Source organism: Ranitomeya imitator, chromosome 3, assembly GCF_032444005.1.
Source record: "Ranitomeya imitator isolate aRanImi1 chromosome 3, aRanImi1.pri, whole genome shotgun sequence".
Classification (NCBI taxonomy): Eukaryota; Metazoa; Chordata; class Amphibia; order Anura; family Dendrobatidae; genus Ranitomeya; species Ranitomeya imitator.
In genome coordinates this window covers 458873062-458893817 of record NC_091284.1, presented here as the reverse complement: position 1 = coordinate 458893817, position 20756 = coordinate 458873062, and positions in this window count along the sequence as shown.

Sequence of the window (20756 nt, the reverse complement as noted above, 5' to 3'; positions counted from 1 at the left end):
ACAATGATTTTATAGCTCCTCAGCCTCATTCTGTATTCGCCATTAATGACCTGTCAATCAGCCCTAGGTAGAAGATGAGGAGCTATATCATCATGCTCCACTTCATTTCCAGATACATACCTATATGTATACAGTACAGAACAAAAGTTTAGACACACCTTCTCATTTAAAGATTTTTCTGTATTTTCATGACTATGAAAAATATACATTCACACTGAAGGTATAAAAACTATGAATTAACACATATGGAATTATATACTTAACAAAAAAAGTGTGAAACAACTGAAAATTTGTCTTATATTTTAGGTTCTTCACAGTAGCCACCTTTGGCTTTGATGACTGCTTTGCACACTCTTGGCATTCTCTTGATGAGCTTCAAGAGGTAGTCACCGGAAATGGTCTTCCAACAATCTTGAAGGAGTTCCAAGAGATGCTTAGCACTTGTTGGCCCTTTTGACTTCACTCTGCGTTCCAGCTCACCCCAAACCATCTTGATTGGGTTCAGGTCTGGTGACTGTGGAGGCCAGGTCATCTGGAGTAGCACCCCATCACTCTCCTTCTTGGTCAAATAGCCCTTACACAGCCTGGGGGTGTGTTTGGGGTGATTGTCCTGTTGAAAAATAAATGATGGTACAACTCAACGCAAACCGGATGGAATAGCATGCCACTGCAAGAAGCTGTGGTAGCCATGCTGGTTCAGTATGCCTTCAATTTTGAATAAATCCCCAACAGTGTCACCAGCAAAGCACCCCCACACCATCCCACCTCCCCCTCCATGCTTCACGGTGGGAACCAGGCATGTAGAGTCCATCCGTTCACCTTTTCTGCGTCGCACAAAGACACGGTGGTTGGAACCAAAGATCTCAAATTTGGGCTCATCAGACTAAAGCACAGATTTCCACTGGTCTAATGTCCATTCCTTGTGTTCTTTAGCCCAAACAAGTCTCTTCTGCTTGTTGCCTGTCCTTAGCAGTGGTTTCCTAGCAGCTATTTTTACCATGAAGGCCTGCTGCACAAAGTCTCCTCTTAACAGTTGTAGAGATGTGTCTGCTGCTAGAACTCTGTATGGCATTGACCTGGTCTCTAATCTGAGCTGCTGTTAACCTGCGATTTCTGAGGCTGGTGACTCGGATAAACTATCCTCAGAAGCAGAGGTGACTCTTGGTCTTCCTTTCCTGGGGCGGTCCTTATGTGAGCCAGTTTCTTTGTAGCGCTTGATGGTTTTTGACACTGCACTTGGGGACACTTTCAAAGTTTTCCCAATTTCTCGAACTGACTGACCTTCTTTTCTTAAAGTAATGATGGCCACTCTTTTTTCTTTACTTAGCTGCTTTTTTCTTGCCATAAAACAAATTCAACAGTCTATTCAGTAGGACTATCAGCTGTGTATCCACCAGACTTCTGCACAACACAACTGATGGTCCAAACCCCATTTATAAGGCAAGAAATCCCACTTATTAAACCTGACAGGCCACACCTATGAAGTGAAAACCATTCCCGGTGACTACCTCTTGAAGCTCATCAAGAGAATGCCAAGAGTGTGCAAAGCAGTCATCAAAGCAAAAGGTGGCTACTTTGAAGAACCTAGAATACAAGACATAATTTCAGTTGTTTCACACTTTTTTGTTTAGTATATAATTCCACATGTGTTAATTCATAGTTTTGATGCCTTCAGTGTGAATGTACAATTTTCATAGTCATGAAAATACAGAAAAAATTGTAAATGAGAAGGTGTGTCCAAACTTTTGGACTGTACTGTATATAAAGCAATAAAAGGCAGGCAGCACTGCCCTCCTTTTCTCTTGTTAAGGCCTCGGGCAAGTAGTGGATGAACTGATGAGAAGGCCTGTGCACCCACTGTTGTAGTGGTGTGCTGTTCCAGTTTTCTTTCCCCCCCCTCTCTCTCTCTCTATATATATATATAGATATATATATATATATATACACACACACAGAACTTCAAAGCACAATTTCTCACTGCTGGAGCATCACATTGGGGTCATAAACAGATTAGATTATTTATATGTTAAAGGATACACAGACCTTTAAATGGTTTTGATGTGCAGAAGTTTCTAACAGGTTCCCTCTAAAGCCATTGATGTGACTCCGACTGCATGGGCTCCAGCTCAGCTTCCCTGCACCTTTTAATCTGGCATCTTTAGGATGATGTGGATAAGCGTCTTCTTGGCCCTGTCCATGAGATCATTGACAGGCAGGAAGAGGGAGAGCTGTTCAGTCATTTAGTAATAACGTTTTCTCAATGACAAGGGAGAAGACTTTATGAGCACTCTGCTCAAACATTAAGGAGGTAATCAGGGTCAGAATATCAGACATTGCTGGGTGTCTATCGCTGATGACTATAGGATGCAGGTACAGTGGGTATGGAAAGTATTCAGACCCCTTTAATTTTTTCAATCTTTGTTTCATTGCAGCCATTTGGTAAATTAAAAAAAGTTCATTTTTTTCTCATTAATGTACACTCTGCGCCCCCTATCTTGACTGAAAAAACAAATGTATTAATTTTTGCAAAATTATTAAAAAAGAAAAACTTAAATATCACATGGTCATAAGTATTTCGATCTTTTGCTCAGTATTGAGTAGAAGCAACCTTTTGAGCTAGTACAGCAATGAGTCTCCTTGGGAATGATGCAACAAGCTTTTCACACCTTGATTTGGATATCCTCTGCTATTCTTCCTTGCAGATTCTCTCCAATTCCGTTAGGTTGGGTGGTGAATGTTGGTGGACAGCCATTTTCAGGTCTCTCCAGAGATGCTCAATTGGGTTTAGGTAAGGCCGCTGGCTTGGCCAGTTAAGAATGGTCACAGAATCGTTCTGAAGCCACTCCTTTGTTATTTTAGCTGTGTGCCTAGGGTCATTGTCTTATTGGAAGGTGAACCTTCAGCCAAGTCTGAGGTCTAGAGCACTCTGGAAGAGGTTTTCATCCAGGATATCTCTGTACTTGGCCACATTCATGTTTCCTTCATTGACAACCAGTCGTCCTGTCCCTGCAGCTGAAAAACACCCCAATAGCATGGTGCTGCCACCACGTTTCACTGTTGGGATGGTATTGGGCAGCTCATGAGCAGTGCTTGGTTTTTGCCACACATACCTCTTAGAATTATCACCAAAAAGGTCTATCTTTGTCTCATTAGACCAGAGAATATTATTTCTCATAGTCTGGGAGTCCTTCATTTGTTTTTTTAGCAAACGCTATGCAGGCTTTCATATGTCTTGCACTGAAGAGAGGCTTCCATCGGGCCAATCTGCCATAAAGGCCCAACTGTTGGAGCACTGCAGTGATAGTTGACTTTGTGGAACTTTCTCCCATCTCCCTACTGCATCTCTGAAGCTCAACCACAGTGATCATGGGGGTTCTTCTTTACCTCTCTGACCAAGGCTCTTCTCCCACGATTGCTTAGTTTGGCTGGACGGCCAGGTCTAGGAAGACTTCAGATGGTCACAAACTTCTTCCATTTAAGGTTTATGGAGGCCACTGTGCTCTTAGCAACCTTGAGTAGTGCAGAAATTCTGTTGTAACCTTGGCCAGATCTGTGCCTTGCCACAATTCAGTCTCTGAGCTCTTTTGCCAGTTCCTTTGACCTCATGATTCTCATTTGGTCTGACATGCACTGTGAGCTGTGAGGTCTTATATAGACAGGTGTGTGCCTTTCCAAATCAAGTCCTATCAGTTTAATTAAACACAGCTGGACTCCACTGAAGGAGTAGAACCATCTTGTGGAGGATCACAAGGAAATGATTGGACATTCAGCATCTCCCACTCACACACCACCTCCTCACCTCGCCCCCTATCTGTCGGAGTCCCACAAGGTTCAGTCCTAGGGCCCCTGCTCTTCTCCATTTACACCTTTGGCCTGGGACAGCTCATGGAATCTCATGGCTTTCAGTATCATCTCTATGCTGATGACACACAGATCTACATCTCTGGACCAGATATCACCTCCCTACTCACCCTTGACGCTGATCTCTCCTTCAAACCACATATCCAAGCCCTTTCCACTTCCTGCCAACTTCAACTCAAACATATTTCACGAATCCGTTCATTCCTCAACCAAGAATCTGCAAAAACCCTAGTCCATGCCCTCATAATCTCTCGCCTTGACTACTGCAACCTACTGCTCTGTGGCCTCCCCTTGAACACTCTCGCACCCCTCCAATCTATTCTAAACTCTGCTGCCCGACTAATCCACCCGTCCCCCCGCTATTCCCCAGCTTCTCCCCTCTGTAAATCCCTTCACTGGCTCCCCATTGCCCAGAGAATCCAGTACAAAACCCTAACCATGACGTACAAAGCCATCCACAACCTGTCCCCTCCATACATCTGTGACCTCGTCTCCTGGTACTTACCTACATGCAACCTCCAAACCTCACAAGACCTCCTTCTCTACTCCCCTCTTATCTCCTCTTCTCACAATCGTATACAAGGTTTCTCTCACTTTTCACCCCTACTCTTGAACCCTCTACCACAACACATCAGACTCTCGCCTACCATCGAAACCTTCAAAAAGAGCCTGAAGACCCACCTCTTCCGACAAACCTATAACCTGCAGTAACCACCAATCGACCAAACTGCTGCATGACCAGCTCTATCCTCACCTACTGTATTCTCACCCATCCCTTGTAGATTGTGAGCCTTCACGGGCAGGGTCCTCTCTCCTCCTGTACAGGTTATGACTTGTATTGTTTAAGATTATTGTACTTGTTTTTATTATGTATACCCCTCCTTACATGTAAAGCGCCATGGAATAAATGGCGCTAAAACAATAAAAATTAATAATAATAATAATAAATGGACAGCTTGTGACTTAAATATGAGTGTCTGAGCAAAGGGTCTGAATACTTATGACCATGCGATATTTCAGTTTTTCTTTTTTTATTAAATTTGCCAAAATTTCTGCATTTCTGTTCAGTCAAGATGGGGTGCAGAGTGTACATTAATGTGAAAAAATGAATTTTTTTTAATTTACCAAATAGCTGCAATGAAACAAAGAGTGAAAAATTTAAAGCGGTCTGAATACTTTTCGTACCCACTATTCTTTTCGCTAAAAAGTGTGTCTTTTACTCTGAAAGCTCAGTAATATTTTAATTTGTATTATACAAAGGGCTTTAGTAACACAAGTAATAAAAACACAGGTGGGAGGAGAGGATAAGAAGGGGAAAAGATACAGTCTCTTTTCCTTCCTGTGAAACTCATACTGTGAGGCAAGAATAGGAGATATAGACATCCTGTAAGGTGAGCTTGCAGAATACAGATGAGCAAAAAAAAAGTTTTGCAGTACCCTGGACTGGCGTCTACGTCAGTACTTCATGGTAACTGCCCCAAGGCAGTGTGCACTTCTTTGGCAGGTACATGAATCTTGGCATTCTAGGCTCCTGTCACAAATTCTAGGCCTCCATGACATTGCAACATACTTTGAAGGGCTAGTTTTTGCCAGGATATCAGCATTCAAATGCATACTGAGGAAGTTCGCATTACATGTTTCCAGCTTCCACTGAGTACTAATGTGGGTACCAGACTAAGGTAGTGTGAATACTTTTGCTCATCTCTATTACAGACTCATTATCAGGGGTTGTGAATTATAATTTCTCATTTATAATCTCCCAGTCTACCATTTTATCTATCTATTGTGAGGCAGTGAGGGGGATCATATGCAAAGGTCGATATGTGTTCCCCAAGACGCGGACAGAGGCTTATTTAACCTGCTGTGAATCACAAAGCAAAATTAAAAAAAGAGTGGATTGGGTGAAAGTAGCGACCCAGTCAGATTTTTAGGAAAACCCGTCAAGGGCTTTTATTTTTAGAGGGATTTGCATGTTTGGTAGTGGGGCGAATCCATATCTCCACTCTGGGTTTTGGAAGTGGCTATATGGCCACAATTCTATTTAAAGTCTGTCAGTTTTGCCTTGGGTGTGTCAGTGTTGGAGTTTGCAAGATGAAGAGCAGGAGGCAAGTCTAGAGCTAGGGACTTCAAGGCGGCTGACGCACCCAAGAGACACGGCAATGCCATTGTCCACAGCAACGGGTTTTGAACACAGACTATATTTGTGGAAACCCGGCTGCGATCAAGAGGATATCACTCCTGTACGTGAGTCTGGAAAATAAAAGCACTGTTTATGTTGAACTCTCTGTTGTCCCTGCCTATTAGTCGCACTGCACCAACCCCGCTGCTCTCTACACTATCTATAGAGAAGCTATCCATTTTTCATGAGATTCCTTTACAGGTCACATTACACTTCTTATATAAAATGAGGCCATTTAGCTAATCTGTAAATCAAATCCCATAAATCGTCTTACTACTTATCCTGCATATTTAGTATTGACCCTGACTTCTTGAAAGAACTTTTCCAGATCACCCAGTCATAGAACATAATATAATTTGCTCTTGGAGACCTACCAAATATTTACAGCCCACAGTCCTAGTTAGGGAAGGTTAAAGACTAGATTGCCTTGACGGCAAGAATGATTGCTTAGGGGTCTGAAAAATCATTAAAGCTTGTCCTCTTAAACATTGATTGTCCCCTAGTGATTTATTGACAAAACACAAAAAGTGTTCTATACCGCACGCTAATTATATGTATGAGACCAGGTCTCAAGGGAAATTAAATAAAATTTACAGCTTGATGGCTTTTTAGCTCTAGGGATACTTACCTTTTTAATAAGATCTTTTAGCTGGGAATATTTATGAGGTTAATGTCTGTGGACTCCAAGAAAGTCCTAACCTTTACAATAGTAAAGGGACAGTCTGTAAGCTGAAACTCTCTGCTCTCTGTTGCATTTATAGATATGGTAGAATAAGAGTACTTAATGTGGACATATTCATATCAGCATGGTCTTTGTTTATTGTTAGAGTACTAATGTGATATACATGTTTTACTAACTCCCGTTTGATACTTTCTTTCAAATCAATATTGCTTTTGGTTCTAGATACCAGTAGGGGCCAATGCATCAGTTTAACACATTGTAATATACAAGAACCTTCATCAAGTAACATTTCATGGCATTAAAATGCAAAAAAAATAGGAGTCAGCAACTGGTAAACATTTTTTAAATAAAAGATAACAAATAAAAGAAGCCAAGAACTCAAGAAAGGTACGACTATCACTCTGTTTACTTCTATGTATCTGACAAAACAGATCTCTACAAATATGAAGGAGAAGAAGCACTGCAAAGTAGTTTCAGACAGTTATACTGTAATCTACAGTGCTACATTTTACACTTTAATATATATATATACAGTGGGGCAAAAAAGTATTTAGTCAGTCAGCAATAGTGCAAGTTCCACCACTTAAAAAGATGAGAGGCGTCTGTAATTTACATCATAGGTAGACCTCAACTATGGGAGACAAACTGAGAAAAAAAATCCAGAAAATCACATTGTCTGTTTTTTTAACATTTTATTTGCATATTATGGTGGAAAATAAGTATTTGGTCAGAAACAAACAATCAAGATTTCTGGCTCTCACAGACCTGTAACTTCTTCTTTAAGAGTCTCCTCTTTCCTCCACTCATTACCTGTAGTAATGGCACCTGTTTAAACTTGTTATCAGTATAAAAAGACACCTGTGCACACCCTCAAACAGTCTGACTCCAAACTCCACTATGGTGAAGACCAAAGAGCTGTCAAAGGACACCAGAAACAAAATTGTAGCCCTGCACCAGGCTGGGAAGACTGAATCTGCAATAGCCAACCAGCTTGGAGTGAAGAAATCAACAGTGGGAGCAATAATTAGAAAATGGAAGACATACAAGACCACTGATAATCTCCCTCCATCTGGGGCTCCACACAAAATCCCACCCTGTGGGGTCAGAATGATCACAAGAACGGTGAGCAAAAATCCCAGAACCACGCGGGGGGACCTAGTGAATGAACTGCAGAGAGCTGGGACCAATGTAACAAGGCCTACCATAAGTAACACACTACGCCACCATGGACTCAGATCCTGCAGTGCCAGACGTGTCCCACTGCTTAAGCCAGTACATGTCCGGGTCCGTCTGAAGTTTGCTAGAGAGCATTTGGATGATCCAGAGGAGTTTTGGGAGAATGTCCTATGGTCTGATGAAACCAAACTGGAACTGTTTGGTAGAAACACAACTTGTCGTGTTTGGAGGAAAAAGAATACTGAGTTGCATCCATCAAACACCATACCTACTGTAAAGCATGGTGGTGGAAACATCATGCTTTGGGGCTGTTTCTCTGCAAACGGGCCAGGACGACTGATCCGGGTACATGAAAGAATGAATGGGGCCATGTATCGTGAGATTTTGAGTGCAAACCTCCTTCCATCAGCAAGGGCATTGAAGATGAAACGTGGCTGGGTCTTTCAACATGACAATGATCCAAAGCACACCGCCAGGGCAACGAAGGAGTGGCTTCGTAAGAAGCATTTCAAGGTCCTGGAGTGGCCTAGCCAGTCTCCAGATCTCAACCCTATAGAAAACCTTTGGAGGGAGTTGAAAGTCCGTGTTGCCAAGCGAAAAGCCAAAAACATCACTGCTCTAGAGGAGATCTGCATGGAGGAATGGGCCAACATACCAACAACAGTGTGTGGCAACCTTGTGAAGACTTACTGAAAACGTTTGACCTCTGTCATTGCCAACAAAGGATATATTACAAAGTATTGAGATGAAATTTTGTTTCTGACCAAATACTAATTTTCCACCATAATATGCAAATAAAATGTTAAAAAAAACAGACAATGTGATTTTCTGGATTTTTTTTTCTCAGTTTGTCTCCCATAGTTGAGGTCTACCTATGATGTAAATTACAGACGCCTCTCATCTTTTTAAGTGGTGGAACTTGCACTATTGCTGACTGACTAAATACTTTTTTGCCCCACTGTATATATATATATATATATATATATATATATTGTGGTACCTTTGGACCATAGACAACATTAAAAAAGTTTGTCTTCATCACTTAAAATGTATTAAATGCTCCTGATTAATAACTAGTGGCCTTAAGCACGAACCTACAGAGTATAACGTGCAGGCCATAAACATCATGAAAGAATAACAATACCTTTACTTATATACTGTTGTAGCACAGCAGTGTTAATACATTGCGGTAAAGAGGCAGTGACCTAGGTTAGTCTAACTGAAAAAAAATTATGATGGAGAGGAATCGCTTCTGGGTAACAAGTCGCACAATCCACTACTACTAATGTTAGGGGCCGAGTTCCCGCCGCTGCACAGGTGGAATCTCGAGCCATGTCTGCTGCGGTCTCCTATTCTGTATCAGCTGCACTGGAGCCTGCTCAGCGGAGATGTCGGTCCCAGTGTCTCGCTCAGTCTGATACTGTGCAAAGGGTTACTGCTGCCTTTCCAGGCTCTGCTTTTGTAGCCAGCACTGGTCAGCGGTGAGCAGGCTTTTCTGAGACTAAGTCCTGCTTTGCACACACTGAGCATGCCCACGGGAGGACCTTTCATTGGAGCAAATAAGCCTAACAGAGTTCGTTTATACCGCCATGTAGTGCAGCCAATTACTTTGCAGCAGATATCTCTGCACGGTGGACCCCGGGCGGCGAATGCACCTTGTTGTTTCCTTCCTATACTCGGTGCATTCCGGTAGCCATAACAACTAATATGTGTTGGTGGCTCCAGGCGGATTTCACTATTGGCCCTAGCAGATCCATAGCAATCAGCTCAAAAGGTACCTCTATAACAGGCAGAGGAATTAGTGGACTACAGAAGTTTGCTTTGGGTGTGGTCAGCTGGCACTCTGGGCACAATTGCCACCCTCATTTCAGTGTACCCCCTCAGTCCGGGGTTGGTCCTGCCTGACCCCAGCAGAGGGTTGTGATCCTTTCCCAAGATCCTGGGTTTGTTGGGGCCAATGTAATAGCCATAGTGTGAGAGAGTCCCATATGAAGTCCTTGGTGGTGGTATAACACTCAATCAGGCTAACTACTTGGTCTAAGGTGCCAAGGTCCCCTTACCCCACTGAACGCTGTATAGCAGCTGGCAGAGTCAACCATCCTCTTTACCATCTGGGAAGATGTCAAGGTCTCAGACTGGAGCCATCTTCTGACTAGCTGCAACAAGTCATACGCCTGAGACCTATTGAGTCGGGCCTCCACAAAAGACCATTGAGACAGCCATTGGGTCTGCACATATGTGTTAACCCCCAGTTGGGCAAGTGTCTTACAGCTTCCGATAGTCCTGGGCATCCTCCCGACTGAGGTCAAAGTAGGCCTTTTGAGCATCTTCCATCAGGAATGGGACCACTACTTTAACCCACTGGAAAGTTGGCAAGCACTCCACTCCACCGTGCGTTCGAAGACGGTGAGGTTTTCCACGTTTCCTCCTGAATCAGCTTTCTCAGCACTTTACTGACTTTGTCGTAGTCCTCATGATGAACCAGGGTCATTGATGTGGATGTCTCTCGCAGAGCCATAATCTGCTGCAGTGTCAGGTGATTAGTTTGCTGCTACGATTCCTGCAACTTCTGCAGCCATGCTTGGAAGAGGATCAACTGCTTTAATATTTCCATCTTGTTGGCAGGCCTGAGCTGTAGCATTGGAGACTTGAGTAACAACATGCATCTTGCTTTGGGGTATGCCTCAGTTGACACTGCCCGCATTCTCCACCATATGTAGTCCAGCAGTGTTAACACAGTGCGGTAGAGAGGCAGTGACTTAGGTTAGTCCAACTTAAAATTATTTATTTTCAAAACTCACAAAGGTAAACTTTATCCTCCAGATCGCAGCCGGGTCATCCAATACAGTCTGTACCAAACCGTTGTCGTGGGTGACTGCACCACTTTGTTACTCATGGGTTCATCAGTTTTGCTGCCTTCTCTGGCCTGTGTTCAGCCTTCACGCAGACTTGTACTCCACAGAGCTTCCTATATTGCTGCTAGCAATCCATAACTAACTGACACCGAAACCTTTTCTGCAGGTTTTAATGAAAGCCATGGTCAAGGGCCACTTGTAACACCTGGACTGGAGGGAGAGGTGCATCCCACTCTCGATCCTATAGATCTCTCAAAAATAAAAGTCCATATCAGGTTTTCCTAAATCTGACCTGGTCAAATAGTTTGATCAGGTCCATACTTACTTTTATTTTGCATTGTAACCACAGCTGCGGTTGTGATTACCATGCACTCCAGCGGGTTCAATATTCCTATGCAAATCCTAAGGGATACATTATGGTCCTCTCATATAATTCTCCTCACTGTCACACTCTGTATATATAAAAATGAAACAGCATTGGGTGAAACAGCAATAAATAATGTCAATGCAACTCTAATTAAGCAATAAATAAGGGTAATCAGATGTAGACAGTCACATTCACAAAGTAGTGAATGCAGTAATCAATAAAGGGAATCTGTGAGCAGGATTTCACTAAACCTGCTTATTAGCACATGTAACTTTTTCAAAGACAAGCCCAACAATACCTTTACATAGCCAGTCCATTCTGTTGTTACTGAGAAATCAGTGTTTGAATTGACATGCAAATCAGGATGGGAGACTATGATAGATCTGAAGCCTCTGTCACTCCAGCTCTATTCTCCACCAAACGCATCTGTCTCCTCTAGCTTGACTGATGGCTCCATTGCCTGAAGTCACATCGTTCAGTGATTAGCAGTGTAGCGTTTGTAGTAGTCTTGCACCACTCTGGTCCTGGGATCAAATCCCACCAAGGACAACATCTTCAAGGAGTTTGTATTGTCTCCCAATATTTGTGTGGGATTTTTAGGGTTCCCCAGTTTCCTCCCACACTCCAAAGACATTCTGATATCGAATTTAGATTCTCAGCCCCAATGGGGACAGCTATGAAGATCTCTGTAAAGTGCAGTAGAATGCATGGCACTATGTAAGCAAGTAAAATAAAATAGATGGACAGACATATAAGTAGAGGCTTCATAGAGTTGCGTGCCAGGAAAAATAAAGTGATGCAAGTGAACCCCCTGTAAATAGCAAAACAGTCAGGAGAAGTGAAAGAACAACATAGTTGAAAACACAGCAATTCAAGCACATACAGTGGGGCAAAAAAGTATTTAGTCAGTCAGCAATAGTGCAAGTTCCACCACTTAAAAATATGAGAGGCGTCTGTAATTTACATCATAGGTAGACCTCAACTATGGGAGACAAACTGAGAAAAAAAAATCCAGAAAATCACATTGTCTGTTTTTTTAACATTTTATTTGCATATTATGGTGGAAAATAAGTATTTGGTCAGAAACAAACAATCAAGATTTCTGGCTCTCACAGACCTGTAACTTCTTCTTTAAGAGTCTCCTCTTTCCTCCACTCATTACCTGTAGTAATGGCACCTGTTTAAACTTGTTATCAGTATAAAAAGACACCTGTGCACACCCTCAAACAGTCTGACTCCAAACTCCACTATGGTCAAGACCAAAGAGCTGTCAAAGGACACCAGAAACAAAATTGTAGCCCTGCACCAGGCTGGGAAGACTGAATCTGCAATAGCCAACCAGCTTGGAGTGAAGAAATCAACAGTGGGAGCAATAATTAGAAAATGGAAGACATACAAGACCACTGATAATCTCCCTCGATCTGGGGCTCCACGCAAAATCCCACCCCGTGGGGTCAGAATGATCACAAGAACGGTGAGCAAAAATCCCAGAACCACGCGGGGGGACCTAGTGAATGAACTGCAGAGAGCTGGGACCAATGTAACAAGGCCTACCATAAGTAACACACTATGCCACCATGGACTCAGATCCTGCAGTGCCAGACGTGTCCCACTGCTTAAGCCAGTACATGTCCGGGCCCGTCTGAAGTTTGCTAGAGAGCATTTGGATGATCCAGAAGAGTTTTGGGAGAATGTCCTATGGTCTGATGAAACCAAACTGGAACTGTTTGGTAGAAACACAACTTGTCGTGTTTGGAGGAAAAAGAATACTGAGTTGCATCCATCAAACACCATACCTACTGTAAAGCATGGTGGTGGAAACATCATGCTTTGGGGCTGTTTCTCTGCAAAGGGGCCAGGACGACTGATCCGGGTACATGAAAGAATGAATGGGGCCATGTATCGTGAGATTTTGAGTGCAAACCTCCTTCCATCAGCAAGGGCATTGAAGATGAAACGTGGCTGGGTCTTTCAACATGACAATGATCCAAAGCACACCGCCAGGGCAACGAAGGAGTGGCTTCGTAAGAAGCATTTCAAGGTCCTGGAGTGGCCTAGCCAGTCTCCAGATCTCAACCCTATAGAAAACCTTTGGAGGGAGTTGAAAGTCCGTGTTGCCAAGCGAAAAGCCAAAAACATCACTGCTCTAGAGGAGATCTGCATGGAGGAATGGGCCAACATACCAACAACAGTGTGTGGCAACCTTGTGAAGACTTACAGAAAACGTTTGACCTCTGTCATTGCCAACAAAGGATATATTACAAAGTATTGAGATGAAATTTTGTTTCTGACCAAATACTTATTTTCCACCATAATATGCAAATAAAATGTTAAAAAAACAGACAATGTGATTTTCTGGATTTTTTTTCTCAGTTTGTCTCCCATAGTTGAGGTCTACCTATGATGTAAATTACAGACGCCTCTCATCTTTTTAAGTGGTGGAACTTGCACTATTGCTGACTGACTAAATACTTTTTTGCCCCACTGTATATACTGTATAATAAATAATAATTAAACTATACAGTGTATGTAATAACATAAATAAATAGGCAAAACTAATTTAACTGATTCAAGCAATATATGTGTAGATGAATAAAATAGGAAGCAGCAACAGTGTTTGGACAAGGTGACTAAATATTAATAGAAGTAATGAAGGAAAAGATAATATGATAAATAGCAAGCAATTAGTAAGTGATATAAACTGTTATGTGTGACATCCTTTTCTCATATTCATTTAAAAAAAAAACACAGGAAAATAAGGCTGAAAAATCACAAACGATTGCTAGAGATACTATGATTGGCCCTCCAGCAATCCCAACAAATGAAGAGCCTCCCCCCCCCCCATTTTGAGTGGAACGGAACGGATTGCTATTAGTGATGAGCAAACATGCTCGGATAACGTCTAATCTGAGCATGCTCGGTTGTTTTTCGAGTATCTTGGGCATGCTCGTATATTATGTTCAGTCCCTGTGGCTGCATGATTTGTGGCTGTTAGACAGCCTAAACACTTGTGTAGACTGCCTGTTTATTAGGGAATCTTCGCATGTTTTGTGTCTGTCTAACAGCGGCAATTGATGCAACCGCATGGACTCGAACATGATACTCAAGCACACCCAAGATACTCAGATAACACCAGTTGCATTCAAAGATCTTAAAAAGGAGATAAAATATCTGGAAATCTTTCTGAAAACCGTGCCATAACCAGTCTTTATAGTTCCACAATTGAAAAAAATCATTTTAGGCCTCAATAACAGCTATTACTAGCTCATCAACATTTCACTTTATCTTTTTAAATAACTGTCTAATCCTCTGCATCATTCATGTTTCCCTTCTGCCTAGAAAATCCCTTGTAAAGAAGCATATTGATCACTTTTGATCAAGATGAGTTGACCCCTCTGGCCATTACACTTGACCCCTACACTGTCACTGATAGCTATAGAATGGCAGTGCATGTGTCTATTATTTTTAAATGGCATTTGCAAATGTCAAACAGTGGTGCAGAGTTGCAAAGCTTGACATTTATAAACCCAGTGTATAAAAGAGGGTCCAGAAAGAGTTAAATAACTAATTTATGTGTGTAAAATATACATCTAGCGCAAAAATAAAATGTTATCAGTCAAGTTATATCATTTTTAAGGAAATACAGTATGCGACCTGTGGTGTTCAGCCTCTGTTCACCAGGAAAAGTGGTCATGGCTCTAGGTATTAGTCATTGGTTCTCGGTTCCCCATTGATTTAGACAATCCCTTTAATGCAATGGACATTTTAACCATATACTTTGGGAGATTTATACTTTTTTTTTATACATAAAATACTATACAATACCTAGGCATATAAAAAGCCAGGTAGAGTGATCGAAGAGATATATTAGATATTATAGAGAGATCAAAACCACAATAAATCCAGAAGAATACTGAGTCCAACTCTGAATAGTACAAAGAAATTCATTTAGGTTATAGATGGAAGAATTAGAAAAACATAATACAAAAACAACAGTAAAAGCACTGGTTTTATGTTGAGCAGAGAACCGATGGTATTTGATCTGGTATGGTATGCCAACAGGTATTGGGCACGAAAAATAGCATCGAGTATGTTTGATATTCATTTGCCCAAAGCTTTTTATCCTGGTAAAATATAAGATACTTTAGAACACACACACACACACACATACACACACACACACACACACGCACACACGCACACACACACAGAACATTGTAATAAAGTTCATGCTTAAGTAGTAATATACTCAGCAATCTTCTATTAGAAAGGTCATAAGGTCTTTTGCAGTTAATAAAGATGAATTTTACTTAGAGGAAATGTTTAAAGATGTGGGATAGATATATCCATCGTGTTACAAATCAAAGTCTGCAATGTCACTTATCCCTTAATGACACTTCTACACAGATTATCAATTTTACTTTAGAGAACAATGAATGTTTCATTTTTATGACATTGACTAAGTTCAGTGCTTTCTATCTCCTCATGCCTGGGTTTTTTCATTTAAGAGAGCGGCTCATGAATTCCCTGAAGTCTTCTCAGCAATGAATGCTGGACTAATACACACCTCCTCTACAACATAGGCAAATAAAAAGACCTTGTGAAGGAGAATGAGAAAGTATTGAACAAAAAAATTGCATTCAGGCACTATGGATCAGGGCTCATTAACGAATGACATTGTAAGAATACCTGCTATGAGGTACAAGCTGGAACCTGAAATTCTGAAAATAAAAATTTGAAATGTAAATAATTCCTAATTTTTATATTTGTGTGTGTTGGAACATATGCCATAATTATGAATTTCAAAGTGATTGTAGGCATATTGTAAGTAGTGTAATATCTACAGCGACATAGAGGGAGCAAAAACTATCGAATCATAAAATATCCAAAAATTATTAAAAATTCATGCCTTAATACTTTTTTATTTAAATAGCTCTATTTCCTATTTACTGACCCAAAACAATAATCACAATCCCATCCCACAAATGTAAACCTATACTAGTGCACATCAACCATCACTTAACGCCAGGGATATGGATTTCCATAGACTTGACGAGAGCACCACCATTTTTACTTCTGTGGTCAAGCTCCTGATTCCTAGAAACATTGACAAAATGACCCAAGCAATAACACCAGCCGATAGACTCCTCTTCAGTAGTTTTTGTTTTCTACCAGGAAGTCACATGGATCCATAAAACAGCCACCAACCCTTCTCTTCGGGCATAGATCTCAATCAGGACCAATGTGTTAATCTCAAGTAGTGGCATTCAATGAATGACCTCATCAGGTTAAAGTTATAATGTAATTACAAAAAACATTGGCATGAGGAATGTTAGGTTATGGGGTTAAGCCATTCTATGGACATTAGTATGTCTTGACATTTGAAGAGCATTTAACCCTAAAAGAAGCCAGCAGTTTAGTGCGCAGACATCTTTCTCTGGGGAATCATTGTGTGAGAGAACCTATGCATCCTAGAGCTCTTTTAAGATCATTGAAAATTTGAAAAAAAAACATCATCCGAAAGACGTTGCAATGAGCTTGCACTGTCACTGCAGTCCTTAGTGCTGGAGGAAAAGTCACGTTTCATTTAATTCGCTGCCAGTTATGCCCAAACCTTTGCTTTGTCTGCCATTTTTATAAGTGGAGTCTGCAGCCTTGCAGCGCTGAGGTCCTGGGTTCAAATCCCACCAAGGACAACATCTGCAAGGAGTTTGTATGTTCACCTCGTGTTTGCGTGGGTTTCCTCCCGGTTATCTGGCCACTCCAAAGACACACTGATAGGGAATCTAGGTTGTGAGCCCCAGTGGGGATAGTGCCAATATTATCTGTAAAGCGCTGTGGAATTAATGGAGCAATATAAAGGAGCAAAATAAACATTTATATATCAGTCTTGCGCTCTTCCACGTTGTTAGGACTAGCGGAACGCACCAAGTAATAGAGAGATTGATACGAGGTGTGTTCGCAGCCCGGGGTCCACCGTGCAGAGATACCTGCTGGAAAGTAATGGCGGATGGACACTGAGCTCACACAAGGGTTAAACTTCACACCGTGTAAAATGAAAGTGAGCTCTGTTGACTCACAGAGTCTCGCTGTACACAGAGAATAATACCCTAACTAGGGTTGTGCTTGCTCTGGAACTCTTCTGTGCTAACCGCACACATGAAGGAACCAGATGCTAAGCCAAGGCTAATTACCCCCACTGACGCTAGCTGCCTGCCTGATTGTACAGCCCCAAAGCTACACAGACTCACACCACATATAAACTGAGTGGTAGAGTATTCACTGGCATCAGCCAAACACAAATGATATTAGCGCATGGCAGTGCAGCCATGCGAACCTTTTATAGTTGTAGCTCTCCAGGACCTTCCTGGTGGACCAATAGGAGCTGCTACATGACTGGAGCGTGTGATTCCCGACCTCCAATGATAGGTCTTTCCTTGGGCATGCTCAGAAGGAGAAAAGCAGGACTTAGTCCCAGGAGAAAAATTGAGCAGAAAGTTAATGTAAATCTTCAGGTGTGCCTACTGCATGACCTGAGTGACAGTGCACGGCTCGGGGATTCCTACAGTGTTTTTTTCATCTCTCATGAATTGCAAAAGTTGTGCACTGAAAAATCTGATTTTTGCTGAATCTTTCTTTAAAATATTTGTCATATTTCTGAAGCCCATGTGGGTCATGTCATTCAGTTTGGAGTATGATGCATAGAAAAGACATACTGGTGTACCGATTGGGCCAGTATTAATACATTTGACTAATGCATTTTTTCCACAATATTAATAAAAACATTTGTATTATGTCTAGTGTGAACATTAGTTAAACTAAGCAGAAAATGAAATAATAATACAACATTACCACATTAGGAAATACAGTAGACCTCACTGCACATTGCAATGGATATGTTAAAATAACTACAAAGAAAACCTTTTATTATCTCTCACCTCCTACACAAAATCTGTTTGTATTAAAACACATGGATGATTATGCATTAAACATGAACTGTTATTTTTTTTGTATAATAAGATGCAATTTATACAGAGAACGTTCTCAGACACGATTCAACGAAATTGTAAAAAAGAAAGCGGCTCCCACTATTTTTACAAAATCACGCAGAAGATAAAGAACTTGGCTTTAATTCCTGTCATGCTTTTGGGGTTATTTCCAAAAAATCACGTTAACCACTGTCCAGAGGTTTGACTTCTAGGACCCTCAGAAATCCTGACAACAGTCTCTGGAACCTCGAGAATGGGGCTCTGCAGCCGTTTCCTGTATGGAGCTATGGATTACCGAGGGTCCTAGTGATTGAACTCCCAGCAATCAGCAAGTTACCTGTTACCTGATACATAGGTGCTAACTTGATTTTTTTGGGAATAAACATTATATGACAATTCTAGAAATAAGAAATTCTAGAAAGAAGACTAGAAAGAAATATTCCAAAAATAAAACCCCAAGCATGGTGTGCCCATGCAAGGGCCAGGAGGAATCGGTATGACCTGACCAAGAGTGTCCTCTAAGTCTTGTAGCATTGTGTGAAACACTGCATAAATGAGAGCTTGATATATAGATGTTGTGGCCTTTACAACTCATTTTAAATTGCTTCTTTTGACAGGTAGCTAATGAAAAAGGGAGTTTGATCATAAAATGCATTATACAATTTGAACAAACTAAACCAAGGCCCGCTCATTGATGTATATTTATGTCTAGCAGAACATCCAAACCTGCCTGTGTCCTAACCCCATTATAAAAACTGTAGTTTTTGGGTAGCATACCTCTAACAACATATCATATGTCAATAGTGGATTGTGCTATAGTAGCATACTATATCAAGGCCATAACTGGGTGGCACCGTGCAAAACGTGGATCTTGAGTTTAACGGTAACAAGGGCAAAAATGTATGAGTAAAGAATAGGAAGCCATTATGTAAATTACAAGGGTTGTCTTAAGTTGGATTTTAAGGAGTTCATCACACCCCTGCCTTCCAGCTTCCTTCTCTGGCACTCTTGAATTATTGACAGTTCGGGCCAGCACCATAATTGCACTGGTAGCCCGAATTCTGCGCTCTCTGATGTTGCAAACAGATTTGCCTCTACAGTATCAGTGGAGTGCAGTGGAGCTGTTGATGACCACAGTCATTTGATCTGGCCAGCGTCAGAGCAGCACTTACAAGGTCTATAGCAAAGAGCTTGTAAGTGTTGCAATCCGTGCCTAAGAGTCTGGCCACCACTGAAGCATTAGTCAGTAACCAAGTCAATTTATAGTAAACAATAGAATTAAAAATCAATTAATTCTTGAGAATGGAGGGTTTTTTAATAGGAGGAACATTACAAAGTTCCTCGTTCTTACAATTTTGTTTTCTGACATCTAGTAACTATTTGGCTATTCTTCCAGGGATTTTACCTACTGTATGAATGTAAAGAATATTCCCACCAGTAGAACAATTCCTGCTTAAATGTTCTACAATCAGACAATAGTGCTATCCGCAAAAATGTTCTTGTTTTGTTGGACAATTACCTTTTTCCGAGAAAGTTGAAAACTATCCCATAAATGTGTCAAGCCAGTCCAGCAGAACATAAAATAAAGAGTGACTGGGGAAACACCGCAGTTCAGAGCAAAATCCCTCATTGAGTTACAGACACTGATCCTCCGTGTCTACAAGGCTCTTTAAACTGTGTAAAATAGGCAACCTATAAAAGCCGCCGCAACACATATTCAATACTTACACTCCAAAGAGAGCATCAACAATCAAATTGAGCTTAATTGAAATTGATTTGCGTCTGTAACCCCTTTAGTGCTGGAAGGAAGCGATGACGTCTTTGGGATTAAAGCGTGTGCTGGAAAGTTTACCAATGTAGTAGTTAGTTTATGGCCAGATCCTGCTTCAATCTTGTTGTTGACAAGGGAAACTAGCACTTGTCAGACTTATTAGTCCCTGGGTACGTGTAGCGAAATTCTAAAGGGAAATGCTACAATAAAGTCTATGAGGGTTTCCTGTTTAAGTGAGGGGGTGGAAGGGGTAAAGGTTATCATCACTTTGAGAGCAGTCTGTAGAGTCCGTTTGACAGTAGGAAACCCAAGTAAATCATTTTTATTGCACACCACTGTGTTTGCATAAGCCCTGGGAGGACCTATAATGGTGGAAGCGATCAAAGCTTTGTCATACAGCAGCTCCTTCTTCACACTTACCGAAGACCGCCGCTGCACAAAAAATGAAAAATACTTGAAGCATTATTCATTTCATATGCTAAATCATTCCCTCTCCGTACAGTCTACCTTTCTTTCTGTTTTTACAAAACAGCCAGGCTAAATAATGAACCCAAAGCTGTGCCCTTTGGTAGTGCGATAGCTCATTACCCACGAGCGGCCTCCATCTGCCCTCATGGCTGCACAGGGAGCCATTATGATTATGATGGAAATCTCAGAAGCCATTACCAAGACGCAACAGAGGGCCTACTGCAGACAGCCTAATGGACTAATTTGTAATTGGAAGAGGGAAATGAGTTAGCAAGCACAGGCCTGGTTTTGATGAGCGTGCAAGTGCGCATGCTAAATGTGATAAATGAACAGGAATGCTTGTTTTCGCAGTTGGTTTTTACAAGGCCTTCAATCCCTCCTGGGGATCAGAGACGTGCTGACAAGCCC